The 22,182-nt window shown below is 33.9% G+C and overlaps 1 long non-coding RNA gene across 1 annotated transcript; it reads left to right on the top strand.

Annotated features, from left to right (window-relative positions):
• Positions 1 to 1,192: 1,192 nt before the first annotated feature.
• LOC116659763 lies at positions 1,193 to 20,071 on the top strand. The gene is made up of 3 exons (XR_004315102.1): positions 1,193 to 1,202; positions 17,947 to 17,954; positions 19,981 to 20,071. It is a non-coding gene; the product is annotated as an uncharacterized LOC116659763 (long non-coding RNA).
• Positions 20,072 to 22,182: the final 2,111 nt, after the last annotated feature.

Here is a 22,182-nt window from a genome sequence, read left to right as displayed (position 1 = left end):
TTCTCACCAACAGTGCACAAGGGTTCCAATTTCTCCATATCCTTGCTAACACTTGTTATTTTATGTTTTATAGTCATGCCAGTAGGTATGAGGTGGTATCTCATTGTAATTTTGATTTGCATTTCCCTAATGATGAAAGATGTTGAGCATCTTTTCATGTGCTTATTGGCAATTTGTATATATTTTTTTGAGAACGTCTATTCATTTTCTTTGCCCATTTATGAATTGGATTGAATTTTATGAGTTCTGCCTGTAATTTGGATATTAATCCCTTATGACATATGTGATTTTCAAATATTTCCTTCCATTCTGTTGGCTGTCTTTTTACTCTGTTAACAGTGTTTTTTGATGCATAAAATTTTAAAATTTTCATGATGTCCAATTTGTCTATATTTTCTTTTGTTACCTGTTCCTTTATTGTTGTTTCCTAATCCATCATAACTGAATCCAATGCTACGAAGCTTTTGCCCTGTGTTTTAAGAGTTTTACAGTATTAGCTCTTACATTTAGGTCTTTGATACTTTTAAGTTAATTTTTTATATGAAGTTAAATAATGGTCCAGGTTCATTCTTTTGCATGTGGACATCTAGTTTCCCCAGCACCATTTGTTAAAAAGACTGTCTTTTCCCTATTGAGTGGTCTTGGCACACTTGTTCAAAATCATGTGAGTGTTTATTTCTGGGTTCTCTGTTCTATTTCATTGGTTTATGTGTCTATCTTTGTATGAGTACCACATTCTTTTGATTACTGTAAATTTGTAGTTAGTTTTGAAATTAAGAAGTATGAAATCTCCAGCTTTTAAATCCCCTGGAATTCACTTCAGCCAGAGAGGAAAGGCTTGCAACAATTTCCTGCCTCTTTGTCTGCACCTCTGAAATTAGAAGCAGCAATCAGAGCACAAATCCCCGATATTTGGAGGACGTGTCCTTTATGCCCATCTTGGCTCCTATAAGCTGCATGTGAGCTGCCCCTGGAATACCTGCACAGATGCCGACCATGAGACTGGGCAGTGAGATGGGTAACTTCTAAGAGCTGAAACTGACTGAAAGTAACTACAGCTTACTGCGGTAACTTCTAAGAGCTGAAACTGACTGAAAGTAACTACAGCTTACTGCCCAAACCTTCCCTTGGAATTTGCAAGCATTCAATGAACTCCACAGTTCAAAAGTTTGTATCTGTCAGATTCTGTCAACGTAGTTGTTGTCTGAGTGGAGAGATAGATTCCTAGTCTTTCCAGCCCTGCGGTCTTTCCAGAATCCTCTCAAATACATATTTGAGACTGAAATTGAAAGGGTTTCTATGAAAGATGATAACAAATGGGTTTGCCTTTGATGAAATGAAGTAAAAGTGGTGAGGTACAGTGGGCTGGAGTATGTTGTTCCAAGCTCTCCTTTCAGGTGTGGCCTTGGGTAAATCTATGAACAGTTTTCTCACCAGATGGGATAACAACAGTGTCCACTTCACACCGACCTTGTGAATAATAAATAAGGTAATTTAAGTAAAGGCATTGACACTAAAAAATGAAGGAGAGCTATGGCCCTTTCACTCTTTATTTTCCTTCTTATGAGGTGTCATTTGGAGAAGAAAATGTTCTTGTAGTCCAACTGATTATTTATAGACAACCTGCATTCCCAGGTGAATGCGGACAACCCAGATCAATTGAACAGCCTTCAGTGACTCCCAGAACACCACCCTCATCAAAAGATGCTGTTAGAATTGTGAACAATGAATGTTCTCCTTTGTGTGCCTTATGTTCTAGCTTCACACATAATAAAAACACAAAACCCCAGATTCTAGCTAGAACAGCATTTCTGTAGCCACCTTAATAAAAAATATACCCAGTGTCATAAGAAACAAGGGAGCTGAAGATAATATATTTCATGAAATGAAGCCACTTTTAAAAGTGATTTTCTAAGATCTAAAAATAGTCACTTTTTTTTTTTGGTGTGTCCTCATGGTTTTGCTACAAACTCTGTGAAATGTCAAGACATGACATTGTAGTTGAATAGATTTCTAAATTGATAAGCACCACACATACTATGCATTTGATCTCTTTAATTTGTATAGCATTTTTGTGAAATAAACACACACAAAAAAGTGAGCTGTATTGTAAGATGGGAAACATATATAAATACTGATTTTGAAGACCATATGATAATCTAACCCAGGATAACTAAATTCAAAGAATTCGTTTAAGTCACAAGCCACATGGAAAAGTTTGGAATGCTTATGTAAAAAATGTACCTCAAGTTTTGTCATTCTCGTCATTACTTGTGTTTGCCTCCCCAAATAATTCTCACATGACATTTCCCTTCTCTTACATAGGAATCACTAAGCATAATTGTGGGCAGAAAAGCTGAACAAGATTTTGATAAACTCAAAAGATTTGCCTTGACTGGGAAGAACATAGACCTAGGAGAATAATTTTCTAGAAATATTCAAGTCTTGTTTTAAATGTTAACATTATGGTTATTTCTGAGAATTTCTGGTGAATTCTTCTTAGTGATCAAGACTGTGTGAATATTTATCTTCTTAGACTCAAAAATTGAAAATACCCAGATGATGGCACTTGGGAAATTCTGCACACCCTCTCAGATATAGGGCTCATCTCTAAAGCAAATGAAAACAAAAACAAGGATCAAGAGGATAGTTTTTATCTCCGAGAGTGAGAGCCACTTGCAACTCCCCAGGGACTGCTGCTGCTGTCAGACTTTTAGTTCAGGGAGAAGCCGGTGAAAATGAATTTATTAACTGGCTGGGGAATTGAGTTGCTTATGTTCCTACACAGGCAGAGAGCATAGTCCTCAATCTAAAATGGTCAGACCTCGCAGTATTCTTTCAAAATTTATAGTTTCATCTTCTTTATCAGTGACTAATTTTCATTTGTTCTTTTATAAACTACTCCCTTCAAAGCCTGCTGACAGACTTTCAGACTACTGGACTCCTTTATTTCTACTCTGTGATTTTGACTGAGAATGGAAAGAGATGAGAAAAGTACATGAAGATGTATGGATTTCCATCCTTCACATTTTTTTTCACAGTATGATGTGTTAATAATTGCTAGTCTGGTTAGTCCTCAAGGAGAATGTTCTGCTTATTGGGTACATGATTTCCCTTAAGGCTATTTATTGGATTCTTTAGTGATAAACAATGGGCTATCTAGCTCTTTCTTCCACAGTAGTTTTTGCTCACTGGTTTTCAAAGGTCACTAATGAGATACTCCAGCATGATTTACCTGCTTTCACACCACAGGCTCATTATTTTTGTCCCACAGAGTTCATATTATCTTTTTTTTTTCCAACTATTTGAAGAGAACAACTTTGATGGTTGGCACTCTTCTCCCTCAAAGCTAAATATTTTTATTTATTTTTATTTTCATTATTTATTTATTTATTTTACTGAAGTAAAATAATCAGTTACAATGTGTCGATTTCTCTGTACAGCACAATGTCTCAGTCATGCATGTACATACATATAATCGTTGTCATATATTTTTCATTGAAGGTTATTACAAGATATTGAACATAGTTCCTTGTGCTATACAGTAGAAACTTTTTTTTAAAACTGTTTTTATATATAGTGGCTATCATTTATAAATCTTAAATTCCCAAATTTATCCCTGCCCACCCCCTTTCCCTGGTAACCGTAAGACTGTTCATATTACCTTTCTATTAGTGTATATATAAGACACTATTGCTTGTCAAAATAGAGTGATAAATTCTATAATGAAAACCTTAGCAAAAGCATTATAATGTAAGTCATAGATGCAATCTAATTATGTAATTGAATATAATTTCCTTTGAATAATTAAAACAGGTGACATTCTACTATATATCTTATTTCATATTTAATAGGCTAATAAATTAAATATTCTTAAGTTAATTACTAGATAGACAACAAGCTAATATTCTAAAGTATATACCAAAACTGTAATTTTCTATCTTTGCCATTGGTTGGTAACCTAGTTGCTCTGTGCACCTCTCCAAACCATGACGTAGCCATGGCACAACTTCCTGGCACAAAAGTTGACCTAGAAGGGGCAGCATATTGAAAATTCTTCCCACTACTGCCTCATATGAGAAGGACACAGTTGCCCTTAGATACTCATGCCCTAGTCCACTCAATCTTTCACCTCTAAACTCTGTACTGTATCTTTGTGCAATAGTAGAAAGAAAGAAAATACAGTAAACCATAGGTTATGCAGAATGGTGGGGTTATTCATCTAAAAATACTCACCTACATTTTTGTAATATATAATGCAGTGTAATTCACAATTTTTCTCTGAACATCCCTAAGAAGCTACATTCTCTTTGTGTTCAAAATGCTGCTGCCAAAATTGACGTTATCCCATGAATGTGGATACAACTAAGAGGTTATTTGCTGAAATACTGCTGCAAAAGCATACAGGGTGTAATTTTGTCTTAAAAGTAGACTTGTTTAGAGTACTTGCAATGGGTAATTTTTAGCATGTTGCCTCCAGATTATGCTATAGCATTCTGTTAAATAATTATCAGGACTTTAATTGCAGAATGCCAAAAGGAGACAGCTATATATAAGAAATACATACTGAGTTACACTCAAATGATCTGACTTCAAGTCCTAGTTCTGAGCCTCAAATTCCTTTTTTATCTGTAATATGGGCATAGTAATATTGAGTTCACAAAGTTTAATGTTGTAGACCAAAAAGCAGTTCTGTGCTACCTAGGGAGAAATATGCTTACTATAACACTGATCCTTAAAGAATAATGATTTCTTTGCTCACTTAGTGTTCTGGAATAATTTCTTTAATAATTCCTAAATGTTGAATTTTCTTCATATAATTTAATATAGTTAATTTAAACATGTATGTTTAAAATTACATAATGTATATTCTTTACCTCAACAGTAAAGATGGGCCATTTCTGGCAAATGTCCTAATCTTTTTCAGAAAGTCTTATTCTTTTGCTGTCCTGTTGATCTTCAGTGCCCTATGCTGCTCCTATGTCATATCTGTTGAATCTAAATGGACTCATCTTTGTTCCAGGGCTCAAACTACTTTCAGAGAGCCTCCCTTTCTCTATCTGTATTTTCTGAAACTATACCTTCCACGTTCATGGAGTTCAGTTGCTCTGGCTCTCACTATTTCTAATTTGGGAGGCTGCAACTTAAAAAATGTTTTCTTTTAATAGTTGTTGTGCAAAATGCCTATCTGTAAGCCAGGAGTGACATCCTTCTCTAACAGGGGAAGGGTCATCTGGGTTGTTTTGGATGTTGGCTCTAAGTGAATAGCTTTTCAGGTTGGTCATCACCTGAGAAAGCCTCCCCTGCTGTGTAGAAGTCATTGACTTTAGGATACTTACTGTGCTACACACACTCTTCAGATTTCTCTAGTATGCTGCAATCTGAGATGTATTGATTAACTATTTTGACCCTGGTGTATGCAGGCTATGAAAATTAGTGTTTTCATGTTCTTCAGGTGAATACCAGAAGTAGAATGGCTGGGTCATATGGTAGTTCTATTTTTAATTCTTTGAGGAATCTCCATACTTCTTTTTCCCATAGTAAACGCACTAATTTATAGTCCCATTAAGTGTAGTAGAGTTTCCATTTTTATACATCCTCTCCAACATTTGTTATTTTTGTCTTTTCACTAAAAGCCATCCTAATAGGTTTGAGGTACTATCTCACAGTGGTTTTGATTTTCATTTCCCTAATAGTTAGTGATGTTAAATATTTTTTCACTTGCCTGTTGGCCATCTGTATGTCTTATTTGGAAAAATGTGTATTCACATCATCTGCCCATTTTAAAATCAGGTTTGTTTTTTTGTTGTTGAGTTGTATGTGTTCTTTATATATTTTGGATATTAATTCTTTACCAGATATGTGATTTGCAAATATCTTCTCCTGTTCAGTAGATTACCTTTTCATTTTGATGATGGTTTTCTTCATTATGCAGAAGCTTTTTAGTTTGATGTAATCCCATTTGTTTATTTTTGCTTTTGTTTTCCTTGCTTTTGAAGTCAGATCTACAAAAACATTGCTAATACCAATATTAATGAAGTTACTGCCTTTGTTTTCTTCTGAGAGTTTTATGATTTCAGGTCTTATAGTCATATCTTTAATCCATTTTAAGTTAATTTTTACATATGGTGTAAGATAGTGGTCTGGACTCATTCTTTTGCATGTGGCGTCCAGTTTTCCCAACACCATTAACTGAAGAGACTCTCCTTTCTCCACTGCATGGTCTTTGCTCCTTTGTTGTAAACCATTAATTGTCCATATATATGTGCATTTATTTCTGGGCTCTCAATTCTGTTCCATTGATCTGTATGTCTGTTTTTATGCCAGTACCATACTGTTATAGTTATTATAGCTTTGTAGTATAGTTTGGTGTTAGGGAAAGTGATACTTCCAGCTTTGCTCATATTTTCAAGATTGCTTTGGCTGTTTGGAATCTTTGGTGGTCCACACAAATTTTACAATTATTTGTTCTAGTTCTGTGAAATATGACATTGGAATACATTAAAAGGCTACTGAAAAATAATATCAGATATGTCATTATTATTATGCTCAGAGATGGTTGGCTTAGCAGTGGACACTGGTGACATTTTTGCCTGGTCTGTCCTTGTAAAACATTTCAGTGTCCATCTGCTTATGGAATCCTAAGTACAAAGCATGTTCTAACAGATACGTTGGTATTATATAGTCCTTTATTCTGCCATAACCAATATATCTTTCCTATTGCTTTTGTTCCAAAAATTTCCTTTGCTGGTAGCTTGTTTCACTGAAGGTAATTCACATACTAAAGCTGTAAAAAAGATGGGACAACATAACTGCCAAGGAGATTTTAACTTGGCTGGTAGAATTATTCTTTGTAGGTCTCCTGAAAGACATTCTAGTTTTCTTCAGTTTCTTTCGCTAGTGATCTGTCTTTTGTCAGTGATCTGCTCAGGGAGTAAAAGTCAGTATAAGCTTTATTTCATTACTTATGATAAAAATCTTTGGCTGTGTAAACGGTTTCTTTACTCAAGCTGCTAAAATTTTTCATTATATTTCAGTATATTCCTACTTTTTTTGGGTCAGTTCACAATGTTTCCATTGTTAGCAGACACACTATACAGAATCTCTCCTGTGAAATTCTCATTAACTTATATTAGTTTTCAAGCCATTAAATTCGGATTCAGAACATAAAGGGAAAAATAAACCAACCCTTTTTTTCACTTCTGATTACATGTGCCATCCAAGTCTCTCCCTTCCAATGGCAAAGGCCTGCATGATCAGTAATACATTCATTCTTCTTTAATTACTACTTGTAGATGCTTTCAACTGCACTTCCAGATTAAATTATGTCATGTTGATATGAAATAAAAACAAATCATTCTTCATTTAGTAAATGAATGCACCTTAGGAGCTCTCAATAAGTATTAATTAAACTATATTTAATGCAGTTCTCTTTGAATTACACAGAATAAAAGGTAAGAAATAATGCCAAGTGCATTTTATTTGGAATACTGTAGCATGTATGCTTGGATGCAGTAAAAAATGAGGGCGGTGTGGAAGTGGCAAGAGTCAAGGGGATAATTATAAGTCAGATCACAAATATGAATTTGGTTAAGAGTCAGCAAAACTTCTAATGTTGCTCCAATTGGTTAATAAACTGTTACTAAGCTGAATATATTTTCCTCCTTCCCCTAATCTTCCTCCTTTCATTCCTTCTCTTTACTTTCACTTACTTATAACCAAATGATTCAACTATGAAAATGCAATGTAGTAAGTACTTTGTGAAATTAGAAATTTTAAAAAGTTGTTTTGTTTTTTACTTCTGGTTTTGTATTCTCAGATGAGTTATTTTATATCTAGTATTTTTAGTTTTCCCTTTAGTAAAACTTTCATGAAATTCATTTTAGAAAGGTAGTGATTCATCAATTCATTCATCATTCAGCAACATTTATTGATTATCTTCTATGTTGCAGACTCTGCTATGTGCACTAGTGAATGCCCGTGATCCCTTAATATGTACAAGACACAAAGAGAAAATACATATGAAGAAGAAGTGGAATCATATCTAAGATTTTAAATAACTAAGTGCTCTGTAGGTACTCACTGCATTCTCACCACAATGCTGAGATGTAGGAATCATTATAAACCAATGTCAAAGACTGAGGAAATGAGGCTCAGAGATATTAAGTGACTTTTCCTAGGTAATGCAACTTTGAGATGGTAAAGATGGAATAAAAAACCAGTAAAGCTTGCTCTAAAGCCTAGGACCTCAAATATATTACCAAACAGTCTCACTCTAGAGAGAGAATATGCAAGTATGATTATAAATTATGTATGTTTATTTCATATTATTTATATCCCACTTAATTCTAGGGTTGTTTTAAGGTGACACACATATATATAATTAATAGTTCCAGACTTCAAGTATCTCTCAGTCCCAACGGAAAGACAAATAAGATATAATAGCAAACATATCTATAAAGTCCTATGGAAATGTTAATAGGGTGACATCCACCGCCTAGGAAACTCAAATAAGGTGTAGCAGAGGAGTGAGCATTTGAGCTATGTATGGAAAAATACGTAGGCATTTACCAAAAGGAGAAGGAGATAAGGTGAGGGGAAAGTATTCCAGGCACACTGGAATACATGCACGGGCATGGACCTTGGAGTCGCAGTGCTACAGAAGACAATGTTTATTTTGATGTAAGAATCACATAGATTAAAAGGGAAGAATACTGAGCGAGAGAAAGAGGTGTTCTAACGTCAATACAAGTGTCTCTGCAGGAAATTGTTTTATTATCTCCAATTTACAGGTGAAGGAACTGACATATGGAGACACTGCTATTTAATTTCTTAGAGCTAATGAACGTCAATGAAGAAAATTCTTCTAAATCTAAATCTGGTAGCATTATACCACTCTCTGTGTGGTCAATTCTGAATAAATTTATCAGAATGAGAAGGAAAATCTGAGGAAGCTAAGGAAACCATTACTTCTCTTGGTTTCTCTGATCATAAAATGAAGAAATATGAACTAGGTACTAGCAAGATAATATGACTAAGTGACTACTTGGCAGGTTGTATTCAAGATGTTGAATAATAGATTGTTTCATTAAGGACATCACTCTGAATCAATCACACAAGCTCTCTTGATGTTTTTGAGAAAACTTAAGAAAAATTTTATCCCAAAGCCTCGCTGCCTCTCTTCAATTAGATTTTTATCATGGCTTTCTTTTACTTCCTTTAAATGTCTGCTCAAATGTTACCTTAGCAAGGTCTTCTCTTACCACTTATTTAAAATAGATACCTTCACACTCAAATCATATTGCCATTGTTAACCTAAAACAATAAAAAAGGCAGCTATTGTACCAGCAAAATGGGTTTATTTAGGACCAGCAAAGAATTGTAATTCAGGACACACAACTATGGCAATCCACATGCAAGTCCTAATTCAAAAAGAAGCATGCACCCCAATGTTCATAGCAGTTCATAGCAGCACTACTTATAATAGCAAAGGTATAAAAACAACCTAAATGTCCATTGACAGATGACTGGATAAAGAAGATGTGATATATATATCACATCTTGATAAATATTACTCAGCCATTAAAAAGGATGAAATATGTCATTTGCACCAACATGGATGGGCCTAGAGATGATCATATTTAGTGAAGTCAGACAGAGAAAGACAAATATCAATACAGTATCCCTTACATGTGGAATCTAAAAAAAATGATACAATCTTACTTACAAACCAAAAATAGACTCATAGACATAAAAAACGAACTATGGTTACCAAAGGAGAAAGGGTGGGAGAGGGATAAATTAGGAGTTTGGGATTAGCAGATACACATTACTATATATAAAACAGATAAACAACCAGGACCTACTGTATAGCACAGGGAACTATATTCCATTTCTTATAATAACATATAATGGAAAAGAATTTGAAAAAAATATATGTATGTATATGTATAACTGAATCACTTTGCTATATATCTGAAACTAACATTGTAAATCAACTACACCTCAATAAAAAACAAAATTTAAAAAAACAGAGGAAACTCTTTTATAGAGGAGAAGGGGAAGTTGGGAGAGGCTACTGTGAACAGAATTTCATTGGAGGAAACTGGAAATTCGAAGCATAGTGGCTTTTTATTGGCTGAGTTGTGACAGTCTCTCACTGGCTCAGCTGTTGCTAGGAAAGGAGAAAACCTTCCTTTTGCTGGTGGTAGATTGTAAAGTAGTGTCACTTCCTGCTGGAGATGCAACATATCTTTTTTCCTGTTGGGATTTGTACTGAAGTCAAGTATGTGTATGAGATCTCCCCCTCATGGCCTTCCAACTCCATTTTAATGAGGTTTCCCTTAATTAACTTTCACATCATAGTTTATTTTTCAGTGTAAAACTTAACAGTATCTGGCACTATATTATATATTTATTTGTCTCCCTTACAAGGGTGAGGATTTTTTTAATGTAATAATTTTGGCACCAGGCACTTTCAGTGCCTGGCACATAGTGTAACTGAGCAGGATCCCACGGAGCCTTCCTGGGACAGACCAACCCATGTCTTCCACCTGCTTCTTGTCTGTTGGAAAACATTGGCCTCCCAGGCCTTTCCCAAGTTCCAAGGAATAAACTTAATCAGAGAAGTGAGATCATGCAGAAATAAAGGAAAACAATCAAGCAAGACAAAATAATAACTGCTTAGCCATTAAACAAAGTCGAGGACCTTTAGTTCCTCCTCAAAAGCTATAGATACTATTCTGAGCCATGCCCTTTGAGCTGTTTTGCAGATACTGAAACCCCTACCAGGTGTAAGGAGTTAACTGTATGCTGGCCACAAGCACATAGACCACAGATAGTTTGAAACCAGAAAGTTGATGATGTTGACTCTGGATTACCTCACCATCAGCTAATCAGAAGAATGTCCACAAACTGATCACACACCCCACAACTTCCCTCCCTCACCTGGCCTTTAAAAAAAAAAAAAACAAAAAAAACTTTCCTTCAAAGCCATAGAGGAGTTTGGGCCTTTTGAGTACTAGCTACCAGGACTCCTTGATTGGTGCCTGCAGTAAACACTGTACTTTCCTTCACTACAACCTGGTGTCAGTAGCTCGCAAGCGGACTCAAGTCTGGTTTGGTAACAACAGTAGGTGCTCATTAATTATTTATTGAATCAATGAATGTCTGAATCACTGATTGGGATGGATATCTTGTAGAATTGTGCAGAACTGTCCTGTTTTAATCAGTGCTTATATAAAGACATACATGGCAGCTTATCAAAAGCATGGGTGGAACTTCTGGAAAGATGGCAGAGAGAGCAGATGTGTTAGGAAAAACTGTGCAAATTTTTTAGCACAATGCTTGGAATATAGACACAATAAACAGCGATTCTCTTTACCATATGCCCATGAAGTCATTTGAATCAAATAGGTGGATGACACAAAACTGGAAAAGAATCCCTAATGTGATGCACGACAGCACTGTAGTTTAGAAAGATTTTGAATAATAAGATGGAGAACATCTAAGAAAATAAAAGAGGAAAACTCTTAAAATGACACTTGGATTTTTTTTTTAAATGCATAATAAGTACATGGAGGATGAAGGTACAATTAAAAGTAATTAGTAATGAAACAAATCCAGCCTAGTGAAATCCTTGAGACTTCAGGAAACAACAACCTAGAGACTTCAGCCTAGCCAAAACCTAGAGACTTCTGTAATAAGGCTATTATAAAAATTAATTCAATATTTGGCTTTGTAAACAAAAGCATAGTGTCCAGGCACAGTGATAATTACTCCATTATATTCTGATTTAAATATAGCACATCTAGGATATACTCTTTAGTTTATTCATTCATTCATTTAATACGTTTTTATTAAGTATCTACTGTGTTAGGCAGTATTCCAAACACTGAAGGCAGGACAGTAAATACATCTCCACATCTGATTAGGCCAGAGTAAATACAACAAAGATAAAAACGATGAAGTCAATAAAAAAGGCTTAATTTAAGTATTTGAAGATATCCTGTTTGAGACCATGAACAAATGAATTCTGTATTGCCTTGAAGCTGAGAACTAAGACCAACAGATGAATTTAAGTTAAAATAGAATTTGTCTCTACAAATCTAAATTAATCACCTCTTAACATCGTCAAGAAGTGCTGATCTCTTTATCCCTGAGTATGATTAGCAGAGTCAAGATGGCCATCTTTAAGAGTAGTTTAGACATTCTTCATTAAAGATGGGATGAGCATTTGCAATTCTAAATTTCTGTGAAAATGAGTTACATTATTTGGAGCAGATTCCAGAAGAACAGGAGAATTGTGGTAAGTGAGCGGCTGTCAGAGTATGTTTAGAAGAAGAAATTTTAGAGTTTCTGATCTTGGAATTGCAAGCATTCTGAATGATTTACAAGATCTGTTTTGAGGCTGTGCTTGTTGTTTTATAAAGCTGAGGAGAGGTGAAGCAGAGTCCTAAAGTTGAAGATGGTAAGGAAATGAGAGACCAGGCTGTAGAAAAACACGGTGAGGGTGGACTAAAGAGGAAAACTGTGACTTGGTTACTAAAACCATTAAGCTTTGGCTGAAATGAGGGTGAGCAAAAGTTTGTATGACTGATGTAGAAATTTCAAAAAGCCCAAGGTTCTAGCAGAATTTCCCAGTTTCATAATCTGACTTTTCTTTCTGGAGTGTGGGAAACGGTAGAGTAGGAAATGGAGATAATTTAAGGAAAAAGATGATATTAAAAGGAACAGTTTTCTTGAAAATAAAAAATAAAAGTGGAAGATGCTCTTGTGAAGATGAAGGTGTTAAGATGATTTTACTGAAACACAATAGCAATATCAAAAGGGCCATATTAAGTAAGTATGAAAAGGCCTCTAAAATATTATCCTGAGCTATATGGTCACTGACTTATAGAAGCTGCTAGAGAGAAAGAGAAATCTGCACCCAGGATTGTAATTAGGGATAATAGAAGGATGGAAGCAGTGACCTGGTAGGAAGTCTAAGGGGACTTGTTAGAAATGTGTGTCTTAAAGGTTGATGTGGACATCGCTAAGCAGGCTCATTTTTTGCAATTAGTTTGCAAAACTTCCTCAAATTCTTCTGGTTATGTCAATATTTATTTGAGAAAATAAATCTTTTGGTCAGTGGAATAGGCCTTTGCTCCTTAGGATGACCAGAGGGATAACAGAAATAATGGCGGGTTTTGACTTGAGCAGAAGTAAAGATTGGTGAAAGAGAGCAGAATAACTCCACAAGGCTTGAATGACGGTTACAGTTAGTGTGAGAGGACAGATTGAGGCTATATGTGAGCAAGCAAAGTTGCTTTAAAGTCAAGCTAATTGAGTAATGGATGTTTTCATTTTATGTTACCAGTCATATGTGTTGCTTAATCTCAAGATCCCCTTGCACTGTGACAAAATATAGTGGTTATATTATAATAGTAGGTATATTATACTTTGTGTATATAAAATACAGTAAAATATAGTAGTTAAAAACACAGAATGTGGAGTTAGACCTCCTGGGTTTAAATCTAAGATCCATATTTACTACCATCTAACTTTGGGCAAGGTATTTAACATTTCTGTGACACAGTTTTTTCATTTGTAAAATGGAATTAATAATAATGCTCACCTCAAAAAATTGTGAGGATTAACATGAATTGATATATGTAAAAACAAACAAAAAACAAAAAAGAAAAAAACCAAAGTCCTGGCACTTAATGAGTGATATATATGAGATAATTGTTAATATTTTGAATAGATGATCATTTGGACCAATGCCATTTTTTAATATTTTCCATTGTTATTGAATCTTATTGTAGGTCTTGGCAAAGTGCAACAGAAACAAATGCAGAAACTTTTAGTTAAAGGTTTCCCTCAGCACTGGAATTTGACACAACATTGTAAAATGATTATAAATCAATAAAAAATGTTAAAAAAAAAAAGATTTCCCTCAGGTGTTTGTTTAATATAGCTGTTTCCTTCAAAGCAAATAAGTAGAAGATTTATCTTTCATTTACCTGCTCTGATAAGATTGGAAAATGAATAATAATTTTAAAAAGTGGTTTTATCTATCTTCCTTTTTGGAAACATCCATGTACTCTTTTTGTTAACAGAGATTTTAAATGTTGGAAGTGCTTGTTACATTATTAAAGTTCTCCATAGCATCTAAAATGCCCTTTTACTCTAATCTGATCATTCTCAGCATTAGTCCCCAGTAATTTAGGAATCCAGTAATTCCATAAATGCAATAAAATCATCTTCTCCTTCAGAATTCACTGACCCTGGAGTCTGGCAAAACAATCAAGTTTGTTTTTTCAGTCACTCAATCTTGTTTAGCAAAACTTGATTAGATTCTATCATCCTACTCATTAAAGATTCCATCTGTTTGAAACTTCTGTTTGTAACAAATTTCTTTCTTGCTCTCTGCTTTCTTTTTGACTTATTCACTTTTTGAATTTTATAATCCAAAACAGTATTAGTAACATTTTTTTTTCTTTTTGTTTTGAAAAAGAATTTTTTTTCTTTCTGGAGAAGTTAAATCATTTTTTAGCTATACATCAAGAATTCCAGACAGACTGTCCCACTTGGTATAGGCAAAGGGCTGGGCTAAAATGAAATCTAAGGGACACATTTCAGGAATCAACAGGTTTAGTTAAAAATCCTAGAGGAAGCAGGATGGGAAGATTGGGGCAATTGGTACCAAAAAATTAGTTAGGGGAGGTTTCAAAAATTTAACTGGAACACTTGTGTGGAGGGAGAATTTTGGGGATGGACTGCACAGGAGAAAGAGAATACTGCAGTCCTTAAAATGAGCCATGTTCAAGCCATGGGAAACACTATCAAGGCATATAGTATAGTGGGATGAACAAGGGGTCTGGAATCTTGTTCTCTAACACCAACTCTGTCAATTAACTCTCAGATCAAGTTACACAAAGTCCCTAAATTTAAATTTACTTTTCTATGAGATGGGAAGAATAACACCCAACATTGAAGGTTAAATTAGATAAAATGGAATTATTGATTATATATCAATGAATCAGAATTCATATTTCTCCTAAAGGGGTTCACATTTTTCTGGCTCCTACACGCTTCTTTGAATGTGATTTACGGCAACTGCTCTTAGAGTATCAAATTTCAGCCATACTGTACTTTGTTCTGCCTCTTGAAGACATTTGTCCTCCCTTTACTTAGCATGTTTCAATTGTCACATGGCTGATTTTGTCAGTGAATTCTAAGCTTACTGTTAATCTCCTCAGAGTTTCCTTTCCTGTGCAATCAATCTGTGGTATTACTATATGTGTCTATTTTTCTTCATATATATGCTATTTTAAATTATCTTGCCCATTTATATACATGTTTATTGCTTATCTCTTTCACTGGAATGAAAGTTGTTTGAGAATTTAAGGTGCCTTTTCTCTGTATTCTCAAATTCTATAGCTCTTTTTTTCCACAAAATAGGCAATCAATAATTATTTGTTGAACTAATATGATTAATACACATATGTAAAGTGTATGATATATTAGTTATTCCAGACATAACTTGTTATTAGGTACTAAGAAACAGCAACCTGAGTAGAGTTGCAAGTAGCCTAAATAATAAGGAGTAACTCACCCTTCTTCCTTTGGTCTGTTTTAATTGGGTGGCCCATATTTGCAGTAGTAATTCTTGCTCCATGACATATGAGACACTGCAATTCACATGGACCTGTTTTGGATAAATAATACAATTCAAATCAGAAAATGCATATTGATCACCAATTCTGTGCAAGGCATATAGAATACAAAGATGAAAAAAAAATTGTTCCTGCATACAGATAGTTTACAATAAGTAAACACATAATCTTAAAAATATAAAGGTTGAGAAACATGATTAAAATGATAATTAAGAAATCATTAGAGATTTTCCTTGGTGTTTTACTTGTACTTATGATTAAGTTCAACTGCTTAGCACATAACAGTGACAGAGAGGTTGATGGTTGTTGAAGATTTATTGGCCACCCACGAAAGTAGGAACTAAAAGAAGTTAGATTCTGGTACTCAGCCAAAATAATAAGGTCTGCTCTTTGGTGCAAATGGATTAGAATATATCTTGAGCTCAGTAAAATCTTCTAATAAATTCTAGAGTTTTTTACAGCTCATTCAGTATCAAAATATCTTACTATATTGTTGGTACCAAGTCAAGTCTCAATAAATATGAGTTAAATTAATTCATGAATAAAATACAGAGACAACCAGAAACACAGCTTCCCATGATCAAATTTTGAATATGGGTCTCAAAGTTAAGAGTGTCAAAATTGGATGGTGACTCATGAGTAATATACTCCAACTCTTATTTTATACTCAAAGCTGACACAAGATACTGAAGTGACCTATCCAAGTTAGTTGAAGAGCTGGGAAATCCTGAGATTCTGGATCAGTATCTAAATATACTCTTCATTATAGGACATTGCCAAAAATGAATTTTCATTGAAGAATTGACATATCAGTTAGACTAGATGTTCTGAATGTAAAGAACATAGATCTCAGATATTTGCAATCAAAATGTTGCGTGTATGCTGTGCATACTTCTGTGTGTGTGTGTTTCCAGTGACAAAGGCCATAGTATTCTTTAGGTTCTTAAGATTGTTACGTGACTCAGCAAAGATCCAAACTGATTAAATTAGATCTTGAAGAATTTGGAAAGGCTGAAGTTGGCACACTAGAGAGGTAGAAATGCTTGTGGTTGCTTCAGGGAATATTGAGTTGTTTCAATACTGAATACTGACTTGAAAACATAGGTTTTATTTAAAAAATAAACTAAAGAATAAAGAGGTAAATTCAGAAGGAAACTTGTAAAATCTTGAATGGTAGGGGTTATTGACTGGGCAATGAGTATCCATTAAAAAGTGTGAGTAAACATGAAAAATATTAATTTATTCTCTTTTTATTTCATCTAATTTTTTCAAAAGTGTATATATGAGACCTTGTGATGAAGTGATCAGAGAAGTGCATTTTACTGTAATCATAAATACAGAAATAAGATTTAAAAATATTCAGCAAAATAAACTATTTTACCAAAACTATATTAACTGCATTTGTGGACATTGTGGAAAGAAAAGGAAATGATTATTTATATAAAATATTAAAATTTTAATTCCTCTACAATCCTATACAAAGCCCTTTATTTAAATAGTGCATTTTTCCTATAATAAAATTGTATTGAGAATAATTGAATACATATAATTTTTAATAGCATTAATATCTTTCAACATTTATTTCAAAAATGAGATTTGGCCTGCTAGACCACATCAGATAAATTAAGAGTTTTTTGAGAATGTAGATATTTTTCCATGGTGAAACATAACTCTTTTTTTTTTTTTTTTCCACTTCTTTTACAAATCAGTGTATCACAAGAGAAGTTCATGGTTAATGTTTCTTCTACTCTTCTTTTTTGCATAAGGACCCAGGACAAAATGAAAGCATCTATGAGATAAGATTGTTTCATACTGGAGATGCACTGCAGAAGGGGACAGAGGTTGTAAGATAACTCCATATGGATTTTTCACACACTTCTTTACCTGGGCCCTTGGGCAGTTATGAGACAGTCAAACCAAAGTCTGTAGTTAAAGGTCACAGACTAAGCACTACTGAATATACTGATTTCTAGAGGGAGGAAGGATACTATGATTATTAAAGGTTCTGCCTTAGCTATCTGTTGGAAGTATTAGTATACACGTTGGTAGCAAGAGGAAGTGATAAGAAATGTATGCTTTCTTTTTCTCAAAAAAACCCTTTTAGTCATTGTGGAAAGTTAAAGATTCAAATTTGGGGATCTAAGACAAATAGGAAAAAAAAATTTTTTTCTTCTCTGAAACACAGTAAGCCAGATGATTTAAGAATTAAGTGAAAGAGAATTTAAGAGAAAAAAGGAGAATTAAGCAATGATTCAATATAAATCGTGGAAAGGGAGAAGAAACAGAGCAACAGGTGTTCGTAAATCAGAGTAGGCAAGCAATTGGCATTAGAGTTAAACCATTCTGGAATTTACATAAAGAGTTTCTCCCTGGAGTTGGGATGGAAAATAGAGCTCCAGATCTAATGGAATCAAAGTACTGCTTTAGTTATTCAGACTTAAGTATAAGGAGGGATGAAAGAACTCCATTGTGGGACTGGGGTATACTGAGTGCTGACTCCTGGGTATAGTTTAGTTGTTCCATTAGAGAAACTTGGGGTCAAGGTAAAAGGTAGACTAGTATCTGAGTGAAGGAAAAAGAAATTCCCCTGATAGTTAAATATCTATATACCTCAAGCTAAGATCATTCTCTTAGCTAGAGCCAAGGCAACAGCAGCTGTAAGAAGAGGAGCAGCCAAAGGAAGCCACAAAGAAGGGTGATCTGGGTTGAAGAAAGAAATACCAAATTTTTTGTTTATTTGTATGTTACCTTTTAAAGTTGGTATATTTTAAATTTTCTTTAAAGATATATATAATATATTATTACAAGCATAAAATTTATACATAATATATTTACACAAACATATATTTGTGGTGTAAGACCAAATAATCTCTTACTGATATTGGTGCAGGATTGTAAAGTCTTGGACAAATTGAAGTAATGAGAAAAGGTTGATGGTATCTAAGTCAGACAACCTTTTAATTCACATTACTTTTGAAAACTGGAAAATTCCCATAACTTCTCTGAAAATTAGTTTTTTCCTCTGTAAAATAGAAATAATGAAAACTACTTCAGAGAATGAATTAGGTGTGTCTGTCATACAGTAGGTATTCAAGTTCTGATAATCACTAATATGTTAACTAAATCCATTTCAATTTACATTTAAACCTATTTTAAAAACATAGTCAGAAAATAATGACCAGTAATCAGAATATTATGCACTGTGAAGAATCAGAATCTAACAACAGAATCTACTACAGAATGGATTATTAGATAGTTTTGTATAAAACTTTGTTAAAAATCATCTATCACCATAAAATTCTCCTAAGCTTTAGACTATTAGATATATCTTGAGGAATTTATTCTAAACAACTAAATTAAAAAAGAGAAGAAAAATAGGTATACAATGATGTTTATTATTAGATTATATAGTAAAAATGTCAAGCAATTTAAAAAGTCATCAGAAGAGGAAACTAAGTAATCCTGAATACTAACACACGGGGAAAATTATATGCTATAAAGTTAAAAGAAAGACTTATTTTATGGCTAAATAGGTTATCTATTGTGAAGAATGTATCATGTGAACTTGAGAAGACTATGTATTCTGCTGCTGTTGGGTGCAATGTTCTGTATGTCTGTTATGTCCATTGGGTCTACAATACTTGCTCAAGTCCACTATTTCCTTATTGATTTTTCTGTCTGGATATTCTATCGAAAGTGGTGTATTGAAGTCTCCTGCTATTCAATAGATATTTTCCAAAGAAAACATACATATGGTCAGCGGTATAGGAAAATATGCTGAACATCACTAATCATCAGGGAAATGCAAATTAAAACCTCACATCTGTTAAGATGGCTATTATTTATTTAAAACCTAAATCTAACACTAAAAAAATCTAAGTATTATACAGGATATGGAAAAACTGTAACCCTTGTACACTGTTAGTAGCAATGTAAATTGGTACAGCCACTATGGAAAGCAGGATGGAAGCTCATCAAAAATTAAAAAAAACAAAACAAAACAGAATAACCGTATGATCCAGCAATTCCACTTCTGGGTATATAGCTAAAGGAATCAAAATCAAGATCTTCAAGAGATATCTGTATTCTCATATTCATTGAAGTATTATTCAAAATAGCCAAGATATAAAGGAAATTCTGCCATATGGATGAAGCATGATGAACCTGGAGGACATTATGCTAAGTAAAAGAAGCCAGTCACAAAAGGACAAATAATACAAGATTCCACTTACATGAGGTATCTAAAAGAGTCAAACGAATAGAAACAGAAAGCAGAATGGTGGTTAACAGGGGCTGAAGGGGACCCACTGCTGTTTAACAGATGAAAGTTTCAGTTATGCCAGATAAATAAGTTCTAAAGAGCTGCTGTACAACATTGTGCTTATTGTTAACAATACTGTATTATACACTTAAAATTTAACAGGGTAGATTTCATGTTAAGTCTTCCTACCACAATAAAAAATGTTTATAAAAGCCAAATTAAAAAACATCTATATAGTTGTATCTATGATATGATTATTCCAGCGATGGGATGGTTTTTGGAAAGGGAGTGGATGAAAATGGTAACAGTTATATTAGGGCAGTAGACGTGAGAAATTATCTTTATTTTTTCTTATTTTACCTTTTAATTATATTCTTTTTAAGATGTATTATGAAAGTAAGACATAGGAAAAATACACTACTTTTCTTTTTCCTTCCTTTGGGAAATAGCCCTTATTTCAATCCATGTGATTCCGGTGGGTTTGTTAATGATCACGTTCTCTTTCTCTATTAAAGAGGTGCAGCATGATCTGGGCTGGCCAATCAGAATGCTCCACCCCTTTGAGAGCAGTAAGTGATACCAGGAGCAATCTGAGCAGGGATAAGCAGTGTCCACTTAGGAAATTTTGTGAGTGATGGGGAAGAAAAAGTCACTCTCTTTGCAGTATGTTGTTTAATTAATAGAATGAGTCTTGGGTCACTGTGGTTACCATTAAGATAAACTCAATCATATATATGGAGAGAGACAGATCCTTTAATATAAAACTTGAATTCTTGAATCCAGTAATGTCTAAAGATTTTTAGCTCTGGATTTTTCCACTTACTTGAATCAATGGATTTCTATTTTATTTAAGTTTTAAAACTTTTTGGTTTCTTTCAAAGGGATAAAATTTTGAAGAACAGATGAAAAAAAAATCCACTAATGATTTAAAACTTCTAAACATCTGAAATTTCAAAGACTATTTTCATGTCCTGGATTTTACCTCAATGATACATTGAGAATTATATATTTGAATTATAGAAGAACATTAAACAAAATGTTCTCCTTACATTGCTTAACAGCAAAATTACTAGTTAATTTTATGTCTTATTCTGAACTGAGTTATTTGTGTTTATGGGGCACATTAGTTGCTGCAATCTCTCTTCAGCACAACAACTAGCTTATGTTCATTTCTCAAGAATTACAATTTCCTGCTTTCGACTTTAACTTCTCTTGAGACAGAATGCAAAGTGAGATCCATAACCATTGAAGCTAACTGCTGTTAATCTATTTTAGGTGACACATTCCGGAACACTGTGACTAGAGTACATAGATGACACCCTTTAGATAATCCTGAGAGAACAAATTGTATACCTATCAAATAACTTTATTGAATCAAGCCAAAAAAAAGATCACACAGAACAAAAACTTTTGCAAAAACGTGAACAAAAGAAAGGGATTTATGGAAGTCATTTTTAGAATGTTCCCTTATGGATCCTGACACAGCAAAAAAGAGGCGCTGGAGTACATAACACCTTTTTTCATGCTTTATTGGCAGGCACCTCTCACTTGGGGAACTTTATTTTATTAAATGACTGTCAGGAAAGAAAAGGATCTGCATTATCACATTTTTCAGGAAGGGTAATCTGGTGCAACAGCTGTTAGCCTTTGTACAATATTTGTAATTCTGTCCCTTCCAAGGTACGTTAAGAAGCTTGATTTTGATTTACAGGATTTTATTGCAAGTATAAAACAGATTACTGGCAGTGTGCACAAAGGAAGTCTAATTTTGATACAATAACCATTTTATTCAGGGGAACACATGTAACTCAGGATTGTTCCACTTGTTACAGTCTTTTCAAAATAAAAATGTATACTGTTGAAAATGATTTGTATTTAAAGCTTATTTTAGTGACTTTTACACATAGTTCATAGCTTTCAGTTATGGACTTCTTTTTTCATGAAATCTACACTGTTGATTGCAGTTATCTCTTCAAATGTCTCTCCTCCTTCTACCTGCCCACCCAGTTAGACTGTGAGTTCCCAGTGTACAAAGATTACGGCTTATTAATTTTATTTATCTTTGAAACTCTAACATCTCACTTACTGTCTGACATGTAGTTATTTGATAACAATTTTCTGAAAGACTAACAATAAATGAATCAAATTTATTCTTTCAATGGTTTTCTCTTGTTACCGGTGGCAGGCACTTTGTCTGAAGTTACTCATGATTCACTTTAAATCCTGACTACTACATTTTCTGCTAGAGAATATAAAAAATCT

This window comes from Camelus ferus, chromosome 25, assembly GCF_009834535.1.
Source record: "Camelus ferus isolate YT-003-E chromosome 25, BCGSAC_Cfer_1.0, whole genome shotgun sequence".
Taxonomy (NCBI): Eukaryota; Metazoa; Chordata; class Mammalia; order Artiodactyla; family Camelidae; genus Camelus; species Camelus ferus.
The sequence above is the reverse complement of the archived record's forward strand: the minus strand, read 5'-3'. Positions and strand labels throughout refer to the sequence as shown.